The sequence below is a fragment of the Fundulus heteroclitus genome, chromosome 15, assembly GCF_011125445.2.
Source record: "Fundulus heteroclitus isolate FHET01 chromosome 15, MU-UCD_Fhet_4.1, whole genome shotgun sequence".
In the NCBI taxonomy this organism is placed as follows: Eukaryota; Metazoa; Chordata; class Actinopteri; order Cyprinodontiformes; family Fundulidae; genus Fundulus; species Fundulus heteroclitus.
In genome coordinates, this window is record NC_046375.1 from 19,012,541 (window position 1) to 19,034,262 (window position 21,722).

At 39.0% G+C, this 21,722-nt stretch overlaps 1 protein-coding gene and 1 long non-coding RNA gene across 2 annotated transcripts in view; one reads left to right on the plus strand and one right to left on the minus strand.

Moving 5' to 3' along the window:
- LOC118566197 overlaps positions 1-1,081 on the minus strand; it is a 35,745-nt gene extending 34,664 nt beyond the window's left edge. The window contains exon 1 of the long non-coding RNA XR_004932878.1: positions 825-1,081. This is a non-coding gene — a long non-coding RNA (uncharacterized LOC118566197). The remainder of the gene's footprint in view (positions 1-824) is intronic.
- Positions 1-21,722, plus strand: part of LOC105930578 (sodium/potassium transporting ATPase interacting 2) — a 140,759-nt gene that overhangs the window by 10,463 nt on the left and 108,574 nt on the right. The window lies entirely within an intron of this gene.

The following is a 21,722-nucleotide window of genomic DNA, read 5'->3' on the forward strand; positions in this document are numbered from 1 at the left end:
ATGTCCTGCATGCTCATTGGACACGGGACACTTGAATTGAGGCGCGCAGAGCGGGCCACAGGCTATCTGAGATGCAGTGTTTGTCTGTCAGAGGAAGTACATTCCTGTGACATTTCCACCACTCAGGGACATAATGAATAATTTACATCTCGGTAGTGACATGAATGCAGAAATGGCGTCCGTGTGAAGCACCTGATTGCAAAAAAGGGTGACTGTGCTGTCCCTCTATAACCCAGAAGTTGATCTAATAAAAGCCAAAACGCAGCTAGAAAGAGATCATCTGGATTTTTTTTTTTTTATTAAATAGCCCAAACAACACAAGGAAGCCTCAGTTTCCATCTGCCAGGAAAGTCAATAAGATTTCCTGTTGAGTTTGCTTTATTACCTCAGAATTGACTTGGTACAAATTGCCAGTTTAACTTTCTTATTGCATCTTTTACAAAAAAAAGGTCCCTTCACTCAGCTCCATTCAAACCCAAATAATTTTATTAGAGATACTCGGTCGCTGTTATTTGCCAATCAGCATTCGTCTCGTGCTGTTCGCGTTATAAAGCGTATCCACTTTAAGTGTGCTTGAGTCAAAAGCAAACGCAGCCCCCCATCCCTGTGTGGAAACTAGCATAATCTTTCGACTCCCCTCCTCATTGCAGCAGCGTAGGGAGATAAAGAGGCTTTCCTATCTTTTATGTACGACACTGCTTTCAACAAGGCCCCCGCACAATCTCAGCTCTGACTCTATAGATTTCCTGTCGCATTCTCCTTTTCACAGCTCTAATTTGTCAGCCTCTCTCCCCTCAGGTCTCAATCTTTTTCTACATGCCCACCTTTTGTGTCGACGTCTTCCCCGGCCGTTTTCACGTCTTTATTTATCGGCGCCTCATCTCCTTTTCTTTACCAAGAATGCAGCCATCGCTCCTCGACCAGCGACTTGACTGGCGGTTCATTCAATGCGCTCAAATGGAGTCTGTGCACAAAACAAGTTTCCTCCTGCTGGTGCTGATGAGGTGCATGTAGCTGCGCCACTGGAGCACAGACCTGTTAGATCCCTGACAGCTCCATTCCTACTCCTGAGCTTGCTGTTTCTGACAAAGGGATATTGAGATTTTTTGGCTTTCAGTCGACAGCAACGAACCAAAATCCTACTTTTTTTTTTTTAAATAGACTTTTTTTTTTGTTTATTCCTCACTTTCAAGTATTCCTCTCCCTCATGGGAAAACTGTTTACCAAACCAATAATAGTTTGGCTTTAAAATTTACAGTAATTTGATGGGACTGAGGCTTTAAAATTTTGTACGTGCAAAAAAGTATCCCACAAAATGAGGATATAAGCCAGCTTTTTTGTAATTTTTGGGATGAAAGAAGCAGGAAATGTGAATTCTTCATTTGAAAAATATAGGACTATTTCTAAAGTACACAATCAGATTTACAATTTTTAATGTTTATATTTACATCCTAAGTCTGTTGAATTGTTGAATTCTTTAATTTGCTTTTATATGACTAGATTATTTTCACTGAGATAAAATTTGTATTTTACAATCTTATCTATCTATCTATCTATCTATCTATCTATCTATCTATCTATCTATCTATCTATCTATCTATCTATCTATCTATCTATCTATCTATCTATCTATCTATCTATCTATCTATCTATCTATCTATCTATCTATCTATCTATCTATCTATCTATCTATCTATCTATCTATCTATCTATCTATCTATCTATCTCTGCTGCTTTGGACACACAGGACACAGATGGATAATTAAAGCACATAAGCCTGGGTTGAAAAGAGGCCTGACTCACCTGAATCAGGCTGCAGCGTTTTAATATTCACAGAACACCTGATTACTTGGTTTGTTTATCAGTTTATCAGTTCAAAGCTTGTGAAGCCTTTATTATTGCCTGACCATACATGTCATTTATTAATTCCTGGCAACTGTGTGCAAGCCACTTAGAAAGCTTTTAAAGTTCTTACAAACATAGCATTATCACTATTAGGGTCTTGCATGTGTTTCTTTTACCTGGTTGATATCTAGCAGGTGGCAATTTCCTGTGTGATTATGTGAGTTTCCCCCCAAGTGTTCATTCTGATTCGTCAAAATGGGTCGTTTAGACGCAGTACGACTCATGTCAGCTGTCGTTGCTTAGCTTATTTAGCAGGAGAGCCATACAAAAGGGTCATCCAGCCTGTGGCATTTAATACGAGAATGCAGAAGTAATGTTGCTGCACTAGTTATTCCTATAAATTTGCATCTGCAGTGGCTGATCTCTCCTCGCCAGATGCTAACTCTTCTATTGACAGTCAGCTTCTCTGAGAGATTTCGGGGCGCAGTGCAGTGCCACCATCTTCGCTCAGACAATACATCACCTCTGCTGCAGCTACCAGAGACTTTTAATTACTCAGCTGGAACATCTGCTTCCTATACTTAAGCCTGCTTGCAGTCAATGAAACTAGTTCTCCCTTTCTTGGTTTGCAGTATTGATTTTGGTCTTTTGTGCTTCTTGTGCCCACATGTGTCTGCTTATTTCTTAGTTGCATACCGACCAAGGCGAGTCAAGGCCCAAACCGACATTTGTAAATAGCTGGAGCAACGGCGGACAAGCTCGACACCACAACTTATGTTTTAAAGCAGGGGTGTCAAACATATGGCCCGCGGGCCGGATCCGGCCCGCCGAACAATTTAGTCCGGCCCTGTGGCTAAATGCATTATCATTATAAAAAAAAAAAAAAAAAAATTTTTTTTTTCCAGTGTCCTGTCTGGCAATGTAGCAATAAGATGCTACAAAGAGGTCATCAGATTTGACTTTCACAAGTGGACAAGATAAAAGGAAGAGAATGATAAAACAATTATTGAAAAAAAAACATGTACTTAGTTTAATTGAAAATATGCAATTCCTATATTGTCCACGAGGGGCGCTGTGTTTTAATTAGCAGATTAAGCTTCAGGTGTGGAAAAATTCAAATCATTTCTTAATTTTTATCTGTTTGATGTATTTTGTCATGCAGGACAGTGTTTTTAAGTTCCAAAAAATGTGAATAAACATTGTGATTATACAATGTTTTTCAACATTGTATAATCACTATGATCAGTTCTTATGCATAATGCACTTAAGTAAATGTTTAACTGAGTAAAAGTATTGTTAAAATTGCACATACTTTTCTTAAAAACGCTGAGGTTATTCATAATATATTGTGCAAAAGTTAATTTATTAATTTACTATAAAAATCAATAACAAGTCCACTTTTATTAGTTCTGCTTAATCTTGCAATGAGTTTACTCGTGTGGCCCTCTTGAGATCAGATTAAGCTGTATGCGGCCCCTCAACCAAAATGAGTGTGACACCCCTGCTTTAAAGGAACTGATTAGTTTTAGAGAAGAGAGTCAAATCGTCATATGTCCACTTTCAAAACCTGCACAAAAACAGCACATTACGTGTTCAATTTCACTCGGCACATTTAAATTTGGACAAAGACCTGCTCTTAAAACAGAAATGCAGTCGGATGTGTTTTTCCCTTTGGTTATCTACCACCTGAAGGCTAAATGCGTTCCAAACATTTTAAAGCTGCGTTGTCATCTGAGCGTTGAGACCTCGTCTGGGCCCGCTGTATCAGATTTAGATTCATTAATCACTTTGACATCGGAGGAGAGTTATACCAGGCAAGCTCATGTTCCAGCACCATTTATTGATTTCCATGCCTGGCTTCTTTTTGAAAAGGCAGAACTTTTTAATTGTGTATCCATGCTTCAGAATAGCCATAAATTGTGCTTTTCAGAGGATAAACAAACGTAGGAACTGTAACATAATTTATCATGAAATAGATCAATAGCGATGGTCACAATGCTGAATGGAATATTATTTTATTGATTTGCCTGGTCAGTGCAGTCTCTTTTGGGTTAGAAACACATTAAAGTCAGAAGCCTTAATGAAGATATAATAACTAGCAGCATGCACACAATGATAGTAAAATGCAAAGTGCTAATATTTAACAAGTAGCAGATTCAGTTGAATTACCATTTGATAATACAAGATTATTGGAAATGCTATCAATTGCTAATAACGATGTACATTTTGTTGATGTCATTAACCCAAAACAAAAGTATTTCATAGTATTGCATTTCCAGTTAGCTGTGATTCAAATGGATTAAAGGGACAGTCACATTTATTGTTTCAGTAGAGATTGAGGTAGAGGTTGTTTTTTATTGGCCAGTCCTGATGCTGATGTTTAAAAATCAGTGCAGATTATAGCTGTTACTCTGAGAGGATTTTTTAAAATGAAAACCCATAAGTCTTTTTCTACTTTTCAGAATTAAAACTTTGCCGATGTATTGGGGTAAATATTTTTTATTATATTCTTTCTACCGAAAAGTTTTTTTAATGTTTGGGAATCAGACATCTCTGAAAACATAATAAACAATTTAAAAGGAAAAATCTTTGTAGGTGTTTCACCAATCAAACCCTTATCATAGCTGCTTACTAGCTCCTTGCATATTTCCTCTGGTATTCTGAAGATGAGCTCCAACTCTTTAAGGCTGGATGACCTCCCTTCCATCACCCTAATCTTTAGCTCCCTCCATGGATCTCCTATATCAGATTCAAATCGTGACTCTGGGCCGGACAAAATAACCATCTAGTATTAAAATAAGTAATAAATATGTAAAAACCAAAGGTAAAATAGCTCTTCTTTTGTGTATCTCCTTGAGTTTTACATTGTCTTACTATTACTTTGACAGTTACTGGAGACGCTCTCCAGATTGTGTTTTTCTGTACATGTAAATTTAAAAATCTCAAATTATATAGGTTCATTTCAGTCAGTGGTATATTTGAATATTTCTGTTAATTTTAGTAACTATGGCCAGCATCTAAAACCCAACATTCAGCTCCTCTGACAAATTGCACAAAAATATTGTTTTGGCCTTGCTGTGACAGATACCATAGTGGGGAAGACTGCTGACCTGGCATTTGTCCATCAGAGAGTCACCAACAGCCTCCCCATGAGGCTGAGCCACAGAAGGTCATTGCTAAAGATGCTCGCTGTGCATATTAACAGAAAGTTGGGTGGAAGGAAAAAGTGTCGTGGAACAATGTGCACAAGAAAGAGGAACTAACTTGCTTGAATTTATTTTTTGAGGTCCACCTGTATTTCTTTGATGGAAACAAGTGTGGACTTCTCTGTGAGTAAGTCATGCTGGACTATTTCTACACAGCCGCCATTCAACGCGTGTTGCTGTATGGCAGCTCAGTGTGGTTCAGTGGCCTCCTAATACAGCCGAACAGCAGGCTATGGAGGCCCTGCAACATCTGTCTCAAATTTGTGGGCCATTCAGCGGCGAATAAATTCGATGAGCTTTGCAAAAAACAGGCTACAGGACTGGCGGACAACATCTCTATAGACTCAGCTCATGTTTTGAGCAGTGAATTTGAACTTATTATGGTCACCGGAAAACATGTGGTGTCTGTTCCCATGTTTTTCCTTATTTAAAACTTTAGTGGCTTCAATGTAAGACTGTGGTGTAAACTGATCCACTGTTCTGAGATGGAGGGTTGTTTGAAATTGGGATAAAATCGGCTGATGTCATATAAATGCAAAATAAAAGAACACACTGGAGTTGTGTTGCTTCAAACGAACTTATTCATCAGCATCAGCAACGGTGCACAGCTTCACTTTGCCTTTTTTCTTAGAAATGTACAATGATCCCTTCCAAATGTTTTTAAACATTATACATTATTACAATGAATCTTTCTCAGTAGAAATGGCCGCCACTCTTGTAAATACATATAAAGTCTTACAGAAAGGGTAGAAATTTATGATATTGCATCAGCTAGCGCTGCCATTTTAAAGCTGCCCATAAAACTGTGGAAGAGTGGAATCAGTAGAAAGGGAAATCTTTTTGTTCCCCCCTGAAAAGCTGACTCAATCTATATTCTTCCGCAGCTCAGTGGAGGCTTTAAATGTGATCCCTTACACAGTTGAATTATTTGTTATATGGCGGCAGTGATCCTGACACGCATACTGTTAAATCGCTTTCACACTATAGACTCTTGTTGTGAATCTGGAACAATCCGGCGTGTCATGTTAAGAATGTAAATGCTTGCATGGGGTACCTGAAGAGATCTTCAGTCAAAAAAACCGTCACAATTAAAAAGCGAAGCCAGGTTCTGCCGTTTATATAGACTACAGTGCATCTGGACATTATTTACAGCACTTAATTCTTTCCCCATCTTGAGGCATATTCTGAGTTTTCTTTAAGTGGATTTTCCCAAAAGAAGGGAAACAAGTTTTTAACCATTTTGTAAACTGATTGAAAATGCAGGCATTTAACTTACTTTAGCATTCACACCTGTCTACATGACGATCAGCATCTGATTTCCACCAGACACGTTGAAGAGCCATCTGCAACTTGATTTTATATGTCAAAAGAATTGCTGTGGAGCTCCCAGACCAGATTATGTCAAAGCACAGGTCTTGGAAAGCATACAAACTATTTTTTTTCCCCAGTGCTGAACCTCCCAAAAAGCACAGCCAAAGCCATTAGTGGGGAAAAAGCAAAATGTGTTAAACTACCAGGACCCTCCCTAGAGCTTACTGGCCGACCCGACAGAGTAATCGGGGAATGAAGGTGACCAAGGATCTATTGGGGATTCAGGCAGAGCTCCATTTTTCCAATGTGGACACAGATGAACCATCCAGAAAGTCAGCTGTTGCTAATACCCTCCACCAACCGGACGTTTTTTTTTGACAGAGTGGCCAGACCGACCTTGCAGCTTGCTTAAATTTAGCCAAAACACACCAGAAGGAGATACAAAATTCAGTGGTCTGATGAAATCAAAATCATTTCTTGTTCTGAAATCCAAATCTCATCACTTGGCTAACAACCTGAGTGAGCTCGGGAGGATTTGCATAAAGGAATGGGAGAAGACATATCTGAGAGCACGCTTTCTCTTAGTCATCATGGGCTATTCTGTGGAGTAAAAAAAAAACATTATGCTAAAATCAGTTTTAGAACAAATCTGTAATGAAAGAAAAAAGTGAATCAGTGGAAATACTTTCTGGATCCGCTGTGACCTCAATTTGTTAAATTAGACTTTTGGGACAGTAACTAGTTTTATTCATTCATGCTTTTCAATATTACTTTATGGATGTTATCAAAGACTAAATGAACTCCAAATTCCAAAGTAAAAAATGAAATAAATATAAATGACAGCTTGTGAGGCTGCATTTACAGTTTTATTCAATAAATAAGAATGTGTGTTCTGATGATGTTCTAACAACCACAAAGCAGATATATAACCTACTGTTCATTAAGCACACATTACAGATGAAATATTATATTTGTGATAACCTCAGTTAAATTACGAGACAGGAGACACTCTTTTCATTCAGGCATTTATTCAGTCTTCCATGCCATAAGAACGGCATAAAAAAAAAACAAATTTTTAAAAATGAGTACATCAATATTCTCAGAAAATAAAATGAAAACATATATTAAGCAAAGGACTACAGATATACAAAAATAAACGCGTTTACCTCATTGGCTGCATAAACTTGAAGGGAATCATGAACTTTGTTAATCTGGCAAAGATGTCTGATTAACCAACTTCAAAGCAACATTGGTTCTGACCCTGAACAGATGAATTAGCACACGTTTTATTCTTAATATACAAGATAAAATATGACATTAACATAAAATATTTTAACAGACTATTCTGTTGTTCTTATTCAAATCGCCTTGAAATAAACTGTAAGTAAAGGAATAAACTTACACCAATCTTAAATGTCGTGTTTTCATTAGCTGTAAGCGGAAAATGATCCTCTTTAATAGAAATGAAGGTTTGAAAACAGCCGTCTGTGTGTGATTAATCCATGTAATTGCGTCTCACTTAGTGAAATGAGGTACAGGAATAAACAAACTTTTCACTAATATTCACATTTATTTAACATAACTGTAGTTTTCTGTATTTTGTCTTACGCAACATGATTTACTAAGCTGACATTAAATGCGTCTGACTGACTTGATTTCTTTTTCCTTTTGCTTTGAAAGTACTTTAATTACGGTGAATAAGCGTTCGAGGCTGTGAGAAAATTAAATTGAGTTGCCTTTATTACCTTTCAAATCTTGCTAAGACATTGAACTTTATGCAATAAAGGGTCTAAAATGACACATAAGTCAAAAAAGAAAAAAAAAGGAGGAAAAAGAAAAGCATCAAAATGATGATTAGAAGCAAGTAAATAGAAGCTCTTTTGTGAAACATCTCTTCACAGATTCAGAGCAGACAACTGTGAATCCATGTCGTTGTTTAAAGACTGAGAATCCTACACAATTAAGGGTGTGAATTCTCTCCTTGTTTTTCACACCCCAAATGTATTGGATGCATCAGCCAAAGTTAGTAATAGTAATAGGATGTAGTTAATGTAATGCTGTAAATGGTTTTTTTTTTTGTGGTTTAATGTCACATCCAGCCCACGAGAGAGGACAATATCTGGGATTACAACAGATACAAAGAGATCTTAGCTATACTTTTGGGAGAACTAACAATCCCCCTTTTTTCAGGCCTTACTTGTCCTTTTGTTCCTCACTGATTGTTCAAGGTGCTGCTGTTGGCTCATGGAAAACATTCTGAAATACACTTGCACAAAATAAATCATCTTCATCCAGTTTTACAAAATAGAAAAACGCGTATTACCCTGCAGTCTGAGTTGAAGGATTTATAAGGTAAAAACAGACATTCTGCAGCGTCTTTTACACAATTGTTCAAGGCTACTTTCTCACGTTAGAGCGTTAATCAATTCTCGATCCTTTTTCTGTGCTGTCTGTATAATTAGTTGCCTTTCCATGTTTCTAGTTGGTTGCAGAACGTTATATTCCCCTTTCAGGTGTTGTTTCCATGTTTAAATCTTGGCCCATGATTTTCTAGTTTTCACTGATGGTTTTTAATCTTTGAAACAAGTTACTTAGTCCCTAACCTGCAACATTATCCATGCACATTATTGTTGTGTCAGAAACTCACGAGTGCTGTGTGGAGGAGCCAGGTAGCGGCAGCGGCAGCTCATCCATGACACGGCCCACACACATTTTGCCTGGTATGTTTACTGCCAATACGTCCAGAAAGAAAAAGAACAAAGTTAAAGAAAAAAATGTTGGGAAGAAGCACACACTCCTCCAAATGGTGCATTTCTCAAATGACGTCACATTTTTACCGAGACAGCCTGGTTTCCCGGCTGGTCGGACAGGAAGAGTTACACTGGCAGTAGCCACAATATTAATAATTTTGGAAGATGATGACATCCCATGAGGTTCATTTCAACCTGCTTCAATCGAGAAACCCAGCACAGAACAGCTGAAACGTTGTTAGAAATGTATGGGGCTCAATATGAGCGTAAAGAAAGCAGTATTAGTAGAACGAGAGGCTGTCCTCTCCTCTCTCACAACGAATCAAACTCAAGGGAGAGACACATTGAATCTGTGTAGAACTGCAGCTGGTACTAAGAAAAAATAAACATGTATTATTACAGTCCTAGGTTTTAATTTTTCATAGATCTCATTGCAGAAAATAGACTTAACAACAGTCAATTATCCCGCTGTAATCCCGTCTCACCTTCACGCGCACACACACACAAACACACACACACACGATCACTGTGAGAGGAACATCAACTTGATCCATGAAATGTAGCGGAAAACCAGCACAAAAAAACACCACAGCCACTTCTATTCATCACAAATGCACGTATTATATAGTATTTATACGCACCGGCACTTTTACTGCTTGTAAAAAATGTTGTCGTGGGGGAGGGGGAGGTTGAGCCCTGCTCTCTTGCTGCTCGGCACGATTACCTGAAAAAAACGTTTTGTCAGAAAAAAACGAAGCCCAAAGAGGCTAGTGCGCGTTCAGAAAAAAAAAACTAATAAACCGCAACCATCATCTCACAAAAGTTTCAAGCGGCTTTAGAGAAATACAAGGTAAAAGTTGCTCATAATGTAATCAGACTAAATGCAACACTGAAGCTCACATGAACACCATGGATTGTATAAAGTTTTAAAGCCGCTGAGAAAAAGCCAAATAAACGCTGCCTACCTGCCCAGATGCTGCAGTCGCTGGTTTCAGGAAATGTAGAGATCACATTGAGTTGTCTTTGGTCAGATTCCACAAGCTCACATCACTGACATTTCCCTGCCATCCTTCTGGGTTTTGGAAAATCAATGGGAAAAAAAACTCCCTTCATATGGTCACAATCACCATAGCGCTTGTCACCAACGCAGCAGCCGTGTTTTGTTGTTACCATATCATTGTCTGTTGAGACGATATTCAGGACACATCTGTTCATTATTTGACTCAAACAAGTAAACTATTGAAGCGTTACCGCTCTGCTTGTACGACCACAAGATGGCCGTGACGCATACATGTAAATTTAGTAATTTGACGTTATTTGAGGAATGCCCTATTGGCCATACGGTTACAGAGCGACGGCAGGAAGCTCTGTAACCGTGAGTTCAAATGCAATATGCCGCTGTCATGCTGTCAAAGAGAAGCCGAGGCATCATGTTCAGTGATCAAGTGGAAAGAAGGAAACAGCATAAGCAGTGGCTCGTTGGGTTTTCTTGTATTATTTTACAGTAGCTGCATGGTTCATAAAAAAGAACAACAACTTTAATCGTTACAGCTGGTCAGCTCAGAGTATTCAGCGAGAAATCCAAAATGTTTATTTCCCTGCAATCCCTCAGACTGTACTAGCCAAGACCGGCCCACAGAGTGGCATGACAGCCTCTAATTATTGTGCAATATGGGCTGTGCAGCAGTCCGCAGCATTTGTACAATACGCCTGCTCACCTGCATCATCTCATGACGCTGATAAGCGGATGAAAGCACTAATGGTGCTTCCTCCTTCCCAGGATGGCTTAAAGTGATGGTCGAGGCTGAGAATCCTCCCAGACTGAGAGAGACGCTAGTGCAGATATGAAAACCATGGCAGGAGTTTTCTGATGCGATGGCAAAAGACGCTGCAGGCAAAAACCTGTGTGTCAGATACCAAGAGTGCAGTGGGATCACAACTGGCTTCAGACTGAGATGAGTTGATCCGGATCCAGAGAAATGAATTTGGAGCGGTTCTTAATCTGGTGCGAAGCGGGCCTTAGCAATAGTCCAACTGCTTAAAAAGATTCTTTGGTACCTGGGTTATTTTTTTGTTTTAATCTCTAAGTTCCATTTTTCATCCTGCTGCATCTACTTCAACACACACGTTGACGGCAAATTGAAACGGCAACATGACGCAGAGGTTGTGCGGTGGGTTTGAGCGTGTGATGGCGGAGGCGCGCTGCTGAGGTCCATATCGACGGCGCTGGAAGCTGACCTTGTGTGTGACCACCACTGATGGATGAGCTGGGATTCTGTTCGGTCAAACGCTGCCTCAGTATTTATTTACACACGGGCAAGCAAGCTCGTTATTTCATCCTCTGCTGTTTTAGTTCATTGCACCTCAAACTCTGCTGCTGACTTTTTTCTTTTTTTTTTTACTATTATTAATATTAAACCCGGCCTCAAGGTGAGACGAGTTGTTTCTATCTGAGGACATGCATCCTGTTGAAGCAGTTGTTGCTGTTGTTATCACGGCGGGTCCCAATGCTCCCGCCCGCTCTGTCGTTTTGATCTCGTTGCATCAAAGGAGTCATTGAATCATGATGGGTGAAAAAAAATAAGACCCTTGAGCCTCATTACACGTAATTATTTGAAATCGATATGACGAGTGTGAGACGCACCCCTTCTGTTTCGGGGGAACGCAAATTTTTTTATCCAAACAACGCTGGAGCATCATCGGGCTTAATAAACGTTGGGAGACACTTGTTCGGCAAACAGGAGCTTAGCGTTATCAGCACTGTATATGCGGCCTGGAAAGCAAGACAAATGAGTCACCGGGTTTCCAGGTGGGAGTAGTAATATCATTTTTTTTGCGTTGCTATTTTTCTCTGTGTTTGCTTCAGAATTAAATTCTGTTTCTACCACCGGCAACAAACCTTATCTCGGCTGATCTTAGCAACAGAAATCTCACACCGTCTGAAAGGTTTTCTCTTGCCGCCGCTGCGTGTGTGTACGGCTGGAAACTTTTACATTTCTGTTACGTCTCTTTTCATTCCGCTTACCATCTGTCTTTACGCCGCTGTCCAACCACATGTTTCTTTGCCCACGTGGTAATTTTTCGTCCTTCACCTTGTGTTGCTTCTGTCAAGGCCGTTCCATCTCCTGTTTGGTCCTTATTCTCCCTTTCACTGCTCTGCCAAGTCTCTCCGGGGACATTTGAGTTGCTCAGGGAGTTGTGGAAACAATGGCTGTGTGTCTGCATCCTGTAGGGACAGGCTTTGTGTGATTGTCAGTGTGTGTGTGCGTGTGTGTGTGTGTGTGTTTCCAGGCACGGACAACAGAGGTTTGCGGAGCGTGTTAAGTCGTGCCCCAGAAGCGCTTCGACTGGGATAAGGAGTCGAGGGAGGGAGAGCTAGAAGAAGGGATTGGTGGATGACAGAACATTAGTGTGTGTGGGTGTGGATCGATACTGGCATAAGAGGGATTGAGATTTGATTGAATTTATAAATGAATGCATGAAGGGGATGGAACGAGACCACGTGGTTTTTGGAAGCGGAGGACGATAATAGGAAGGAATGAACCGACAGTGTATAGAAGGCGAAGGTACAGAGTAAAGGTGGAACCAGAAGTCTACATACATTCATCCTAGTGTGTCCTTAATTCAGCTTTTCCTGTTTTGGGTCAGTTAGAGTTGCCAGAGTTATCATTTTGTCACCATGCTTGGATGTTTGAGTTTTTGGGTTTCTTTATGTCTCTGTTTCTTCCCTGTTTATAGATGCTGGCTTTTTAAGTTCATTCTTCTGTTCCTTGTACATTTTGCATGCTGTTCGATCTCTTCCCTCTGCTGTTTCCTGTTCACTTCCTGTTCATTACACTCCTCCCCTCAGCTCCTCTGTCTTCATTAGTTTCAGCTGTTCCTCATCCCCACATTGCTCCCACCTGTAGCACATGTCAGTCCCCACGCCGCGCCACAATCTACAGGCCTGCTGGTTATTTGCTGGTTTCTTCCATCGATTGCCTGCTCCCTGTTGCTCTACCTGATGTTCTTAGTTTCCTGACATTTTATCTATTACCCAGAATTTTGACCTCCTGTTTGCTCAACCAGTTTCCCACCTGAGATTACATTTTCTACATTTTTCTTTTATTATTAAAACGCTATTTTATGTGACTACCACACTTTGGTCCTCCTTCAACCATGACATGACAAAATGCCAGAATAATGCCAGAATGTCTTGTAATGCAAAAGTTTGCATGTATTTTCTTAGTATTAGTTATGATTGCCGTTTTAAACTGTACGACTTAGGTATCCCTACGTAAGCTTCTGTAATTTTGTCCCATATAGTTCACGGCAGAATCTATAAGGTCACAAAACATCATCAACACCAGTTTTTGGGATTAATCACACTTCAGTTCTACTTCTTGACCAAATCAAACATTACTGCTCCTATGTTTCTGTGATAATTTGATAATATGGTCTCCATTTATTACATATTAATGTTTTCCATTAATATGTAATGAGTTAATGACACAAAGTGAGGAGTGTAGGTAAATATAACAATATAACATATATACTTATTTCTTAAATAAGATGTGAGGGTGTTTTAAACAATAAAAAATCAATGCGCTTTTTTTCTCTTGCATGTTATATTGGATGGCAAAATTTTGCTTTTTCATTATCATTTTGAAGTACACTGGAACTCTAGCTAGGCATAGTTTGATCACTTATTTCTTGCTTATGCCCCAACACTCGGTAAGAGTGCAGCATCCTTCACATTTATTGGCATTCCTGTTAAATGCTATATGGGTGAATAAACTTGAAATAAATTAATCTTTTATTTGCAGTCCCATAATCTCACACAGAAAATATGCTGCTGAAATTATACAATGAGGAATTTTTTTTTTATTTATCTTGAAAGAAATAAGTTTGAGTCCTTGACCAGAGTTCAGTTGTTTTAATTGGTTTGCTTATTCGCTGGCTGAAAAGGGAAGTTCAGGAAAGCAGCAACTTTTGTTATTGTGATTTCCTGAGTTGTAGAGATCGACTTGAATGGCATGTCCCCTTGTGTTTCACATTTTTTTCAGGTTGCTAGGACAATTAGTCTTTGTGTCATAGTTATTCCTAAGGCAGAAGCCATGGAGTTCTACTGAAAAGTTGCTTAGTACTCTGATCAGCTTAAATAAGTACAGCACACAGTAACAAATGTGGTGGTGCTCACTGTAGGTTTTCTTAGGAGTGAAAGTAATTGTCGCAACAGCGACTTTGCAAAAAAATGAGAAACTGTTTCTTAGCATGGAACTATTTTTTTCCAAATTGATACATTTTTCACAATATTTTCAGGGTGAGACTGTGCTGGTGGTGACAAAAATGATGGATTTATTGAAAGCTTTTCAGAAAGCTTTAGCAGGGATGTTAATAAATCTGGAGGAGGCTGTAGTTTAAGTGCTGATTTGGAGCCGGTCCCTTGCTGAGCGCTAGTTCTTTTTATTTATTCATTTATTTTTTTTCTACAAAAAAAACCCACATTCTAGGCGCTACAGTACCGCCACCTCATGGGACTGAGCCTCAACATTCTTACAAAGGTAAAATAGCTGTGGACATGGTATTAAGAGATTGGTCTCCGTGCACTTCTTTTCCTCAAATTGAAGAGATAATATTATGTTGCTCTGTTGTGTCTCCCTGGCAGATAAAAGTTTTGCTCGAGCCAACTGCTCTAGCTTTGTCGTTTGAACTTTGACATATGGTGCTATGACAAACATGCTGGGCGCGCCATCTGTTGCGTTTGGAAGGCCTGTCGACGTTTGTCTGTGAAAGCCGGCAATATTATTTCTATTATTCTTTTTAATAGCTGCTGCTCACAGTCCGGCAGACAAGTTCGATAAGGTGGCTTGCTGTCAACTTGATATCATAAAAGATTTATATGGTTATATGCAATTGTTAGAGGAAATTGTGCAATGAGTGCAACCTCTGCATTGAGGAAAAAAAAAGTTCTTGATGTTCACTAAAGAGGTGAAGTTGTGGTTTGGCTCCAAAATGAGACGGATGAGTCTGAATCTTATTGGTGCATGACTTTATTCTCTATGACTGATGTCGAACTCTAGTAAAGAATTACCATATACTGTTACTTGCTATCACAGAAAGTATTCATTATGCTAACAGGATTGGATCAAAGACCTGAAAATCCTTCGAGTCATAAGTAAAGTAAATTACTGTGTAAAACGTCTCTTCACTTCTTCATGTTTCATAATTTCTTTGTGTATTTGAAGTCCGCAGCTTCTTGAATCCCTTAGCACTTTTTGAAAGGAGGTTTAAATAATTTAAGCACAAAAATGTCTTGAACACAAGAGATGATCCAGGGTCATCGCTCGTCTTTACAGTTTTATTACTTGCCAAATATTGGAACTGTGCATGAGGTCTTCATTCTGGAAATTGCATGTTCTCACATGTAATCTCAAGCCATGTGTTCATTGTCCATATAGGTGAGATTGTGGCTGCATGTGGGTGAGGGGCTGTCAATCTGCAGATTGTAGACATTGATGGCAGTGACAGACTTCACCCCAATACTTAAAGCTCCACAGGTTTGGCGGTAAAAAGCTTGCCAACGCACAAAACTTAGGAGGTATTTTCCTTAATTATTCTGATTTGTTGTGACAGCCACCGGAAGCAAAATACATAGTCGGGGAGATTGCTTTTTTCTTGTGCAAATTAGGTGTGCTTCATTTGAGAATTTAGCATCTCTCACATCTTATATAACTCAAACAACACAGTCGCTGCCGTGTGGATTTAATGTTGGGAACAAGGAGCTGGTCGCCTCAGGCAACACAAAGCAGTAGGGAAGTATAGCCCTGGAAAATATCAGATATTTTAGATTTATTGAGAAAATATGTTGTACAAAGGAAAATGATATCTTCTGTCTTCTTTTCTTTACTTCAGTTTAAGACAAATTTAAAAGATTCCCTCTCTGCAAAAATTGGTTTCTAACTACTAAAGCTTAACAAAACTTGTTTTAACTGTGGATAGTTTGTCTCTATAGGTACCTAAATGTGTCTCCAGTGAGTTGTGGAGTTTCTGTAGTTTTGTCAATTTCAGTCCAGTCCAGGGCTAAATTTGTTTCTCAGGTTTAAAAACGAAACATCTCAATTGTTATCAATAGAAATGCTGTTTTGTATTGACTACTAGACATGGGCTGGGATCGAAACCGATGGTCTACCAGGGTCTTCAAAAAGTCACAATTTCTGTACTCTAAAGTCCTTTTCATAGGGATCTTTTCTCTTGCATATAAATAACAATAGCAATTCCCTTCATCCATCTGTAACTGCACCCTGCCAGTCAATAGCAGAAGGGCTTTTGGAGGATGAAATAGGATATTTATTTGTACGGATAAAGAGTATTGCCGTTAAAAAATGAAAACCGTGGCTGTTTCTTTTTATGTATGTAATGGACTGCAACAGAAAGGACCACATGAACTACTGTTCTCGCCAGTGGCATTTCCGCAGCTGGAACTGCTGCTGGCTAACCTGACCCTTGCCAGATTGATATTGCTCCGCCTAGCTTCACTCACATCCATCTGGGACATCTTCCATAGAGAATGATTTCTCCAACCAATTTTATTGTCCAGCCAATCAGGACGCAGGGCTGGAGTTTCATAGATGTGACGTAGTGGAGAAGCGACTGTGGAAAAATAACAATTGTGGCTCGCAGGAAGCAAGCGTTAACATTGATGCTGCTATTTCTTCCGTGTTGTCCAATCTACCTAATATTGTTTCATTAAAAGAACATCAGAGAACGCCTCTGAAGGCTTTTGTTGGTGGAAACGATGTTTTCGCCCTTCTCCTGACCGGATTTGGTAAGTTTTGTTTTCCGGGGCACGTCCGCGGTGGAGCGGTTAGCGCGAACCATGTTAGGAGGCCTTTAGTCCTCGACGCGGTCGACTCCGACCCGCTGCGCTTTGCCGCCTGTCTTCCCCCCTCTTCCTGTCAGCTCACTGTCAATAAAACGCCACTAGAGCCGCAAACACATTTAAAAAAAAAAGTTTATTTTTTTTCCTGCGTCGCTCTCATCAGCGTCACGGGTTAGCTTCGGTGTGAGTGGTTGAAATAGGACGTCGATAAAGATGACAGACAAGTGGCTTATCCAATCATATGCAAGGATTTTTGATAAGGCCCAGCCTTCTGAAACGCCATTCCTATGGATCTGTCCCAGATGGATGAGTGGAGCTAGGCGGAGCGAAATACATCTGGCTAGAGTCAGGTTAGCTGCTGGCCGCTTTTTCCCTGGAAGCAGTGTGAGTCGGGGTTTGCGGCAAATCGGAACTGGATCAGGACGGTAACCCGCACCGTAGTCAGTGTGAGCCCCGGGTCAAGGCAAAATCACACTGGGACACGCTGTGGTGTATCTTTTGACACTCGTCAATTCTTGCCTTTCACGCATTGTATTGGTTGTGCTGAAGTGCAGGTACACGACAGGGCAGGTCACTGAACCTCAACTGCCCTGTCAATTCAGTGATAAATTTAAATAAAACAATAATGGATGCGTCATTTTTCATCTCACACACTTGTGATGATTCTCAAGTATTTCATTTTTCAGAAATGGAGATGTTAAAGACATTTAAGGGTTTCACAAAATTATGACTCTGCTGAGTCCCACTGGACACCTTCTGTAGTCACATGAAACTATTCAGAAATGAAGCCAGCTTGGCCACTTCTATCAGTGATTTTATAGGTTTAATTGTATCTCAGTACTTAAAACTGAATTGGATTTTGACCTTAACATTCTGAATTACTTAGAGCTGACATACCCTCAGCACAGTTGCCGGCTTTCTTGGCCTCTGACATGAAGTGGTAAAATATTTTTCCTTAACCTTAACATACATTCAGAATTTCATAACATCTACAAACCGCTAATGCTGTGTAAACATAAAGATGTCAGCTAGCACTTAAATTCATGATGGATAACACACTAAATCCTGATATTTCTCATGGTTAACTTTATTGTCAATTGAATCATCTTCTGAATGTTATTCCTGACCAGAGTAAATCATGATCACTCCAGATAGGCCTCAAAATCAATTCGCTGTGCTTTTACTGCTCTTTCCAAGTAAAAATAGTAATTTGGTTTTCAATGTAGAGTTTTTGAATAAGCATGGTGGAGAAAAGTTTTTTTTTGTAGCTCCAATTAAACACAAACAGAACAGATGTAACATTAAAAAAAAATTCAGTCACAAGATTGCATAGCACCATGCATAATACAAAGACTTTCCAAACAAACACTACCTCTTTGTAATTCGTACAGGTTTGCAAATTATTCGGAGTTGAGTTTGAAATGACCAAGATTATTATTTTTGCGATTTCTGGCAGTATAATTAAAAATGAAAGTGCAGCTATATTTTGAAAAACACATCTTTGCACATTTCTGTGTGTAAAGTTTTCACCACACCTCTCAATTTCCCCTTACATAACAGAAATGTTGTTTTTTCCCTCTCCATCTAGTTAGTTTGAGATGTTTCTGGGCCAGAGTGCTCCCAGAAAACTTCAAACCACGGTACATCTGGTGATGTCTTGGCCTAGTTGGTTCAACGGGAACTTGTCATAATTAGGCCAAAATGATTCTCTAGTGAGATTATACATAAAAAAAATCTTTATAAAAAAATCTTAAATCTGTTTTCAAAGTACTGGACCAAACAGCTGTTAATATTAGAAGCTTCAGTGCAGAACTCTCGCTTACATTAGTTAATTAATCGTATTCAGGATTCCAGCTAGCATCTTTTAGGTCTTCATAAATAAGAGTAAAATATTGTTTTCATATGACTGTGACAGAGATTTTACAGATTTATCTTTTAGAAAACCAGTATCTTTATAGTCTCTTATACCGTTTTTTTCCCCCCCTTCATTTAATTAACATGAAAGGAACACTCGGCTCAGATTAAACCACCTAAAAGTCCTTCAAGTTCCTTCACATGTTGATAAAAACGGTATCAAGCATTTAGACCGCTTCCATTTTGATGAATGCATGTTTGTTTGGGGTCTTTTCAACTAAAGATCAAGCGCATCATTTTACAACCCTGATAACATTCAGCCCCTGCTTTTTTGGTCGCATGAAAAGACTTTCTTATCTGCAGTGGGTCACATTTTCGCTGCCGCCTGCCAAGCCCCTCTGTCACTACTCCAACGGCAGCCATTATTTTGATCTATAAATACATCACTTGGCTTTGTTCTTTGAGAGACACAAATGAACAAACATTGTCACGCGAGACACAAATTCATATTCATGTCCGCGCGCACGGTGTTGTTGTTTGCAGCAGTGCCTTGCAGGGTGATTCTTGAGAATCCTCTTCTCCTCACATGGCCCCCTGAAGGCTCCAGTGAAGACTAATTTTGTTTCACTTCTGAATCCCTTTAAGGAATGGAGAAGGTATCGAGTGATGCATGAGAGCAAAACGAGCTTGGTATTACACTTTCATCCTTACCTGTAATAATTTCCCCTCCACTGCTCATCCCTTTCTCATGCTCTCCTTTCGTCCCTTTCCTCGGCTCCTTCTGCCTCTCAGCATAAATTGATTTAGTCCTATTACCTTACACACCTGCCATCTGCTTTGGCTCCACATCCATCTCTCTTTCATATAGATACATATAAATATATATATATATATACCAAGTAATGCGTTTTATTTATTATTTCTAACTCTCACCGTTGTACACAAACACACCAAGATAGCGTAATGAGATCCGGCGATCTCATGTATTTTTGAATGCGGCAGCAAAAGAGGCTTACAGCAAGGCTTCATGTCAGCATACCTCACTAGAACCACAGACATGATGGTGGCAGTGGAGAACCTGTTTGCTTATTTTGTAAAATTTCAATTCAGAATTTCATTTTTCATGTGGATACAACGTGACTGGTCATTCCTGTTCACCACCTAACACGAGTGTTTGGTATTTAATTGTGAAAGGGTTGATTAACTCTTTCATCTGTTGATTTGGACTGCGAAGAACTAGGTTATTATTTTTAAAGAATGTTGGGGTCACGAGAATGATGACAAGATTATAATTTTGGAAAAAAACAACAACAAAGAAGACTGTCCTCAATAACGAGGGATGCTTTGGTCAGCTTTAAAAGACACTCTACCGATTTAGTCTTGGGCAAACTTTATGATCATTCACCTGCACGTTCACAATGTGCATTTGAGCGAGATTTCGATCCAACGTTCCAACTAAAAATAGAAGTCAAGTAAAACAAAAAAGTACCGTTTCTGATTATTTCAGCCAATATTTTATTTTTTTTTTGCATTTGGTTGCACACTTAGACTGTTTATAGGACATAAAACTTTTATTATCAGATCATAAGCGTGAAATAAACAACAACCTCTTGCAAAATGAGATCTGTATAAATTTTATACTATAAAATATCAGACTGCAGTTGTGATCACAGTATCAGGGCTACACACTGGCACTAATGAAAAACACAATAAAATGATAAAATTTTACATTTTGTACAATGAAATATGTTTGATCATGTAGAAATCATTACTTGTTTGTGCAAAAAATTTGTATGTTTTAATTGGTCTTGGGCAGAGAACGGAAATAGGAAGAAATTTATAATTTTTATGTATCTAAATTATTTTATTTATTTATTTTTCTTCAAATGTACTGCTTAAAGGGCTGAGTTTATAACTCCTCAGGCTGAAGAGGTTTATTAGAGATGAGACGAAACATTGTAACAAAGACAAACCCATCCAGAGAACCTATTCAGGTTTTTTTCTTGATTTTCAGCCTAGACTATTGAGATACATCAGGGTATTTTATTTGTTGTTGTTGTTGCACTGCAGATTATTTCTGCATGTTGCTGTTGCAGTTTTTTGGAACCAAAAACAATAAACCACAGAGTTTTTATGTTCAATTCAATTGAATTAAATTGAATTGAATTGAATTCAATTCAATTACCAATTCATGAAGCATGTCATCTCAAGGCACTTTACAAAGTCAAATTCAATCATACCATACAGATTGGTCAAAAATGTCCTATATAAGGGAACTCAGTTGATTGCATCAAAGTCCAGACAAGCAGCATTCACTCCTGGAGAAGCGTAGAGCCACAGGGAGAGTCGTCTGCATTGTACATGGCTTTGCAGCAATCCCTCATACTGAGCTAGCATGAAGCGACAGTGGGAAGATTCTCCCCATTAACGGGAAGGTAAAAAAAAAAAAAAAAAAAAAAAAAAAAAAAAAAAAATGTCTGTTAAATATACATTTTAAATGTAATGATAACAAGCAGTCCACAGTTTTAACATGTAAAATAAAGAGGTGGTTCTGTAAACTGGTTTACATTTTCACTGTAAAATATACAGGCTGTATGATAAACTGTGTTACATTTTTATTGCGTTATTTACTGAAAAATTCTGGTAATCACAGCTACCAAACCTTTTCAGTAAAAACAACAGATTTTTTTTTTTTACAGTGTATGCTACCTTTTGCTTGTCGCCAGCTGGGATATAACCTGACCCTAGCCAGATGAATTTCGTTCCGCTTAGCTCCGCCTAGCTTCACTCACATTCATCTGGGACCTCTCCTATAGAGAGTGATTTCTCCAACCAGTTTTATTGTCTAGCCAATCAGGACGCAAGGCTGGAGTTTCATAGATGTAGTGGAGAAGC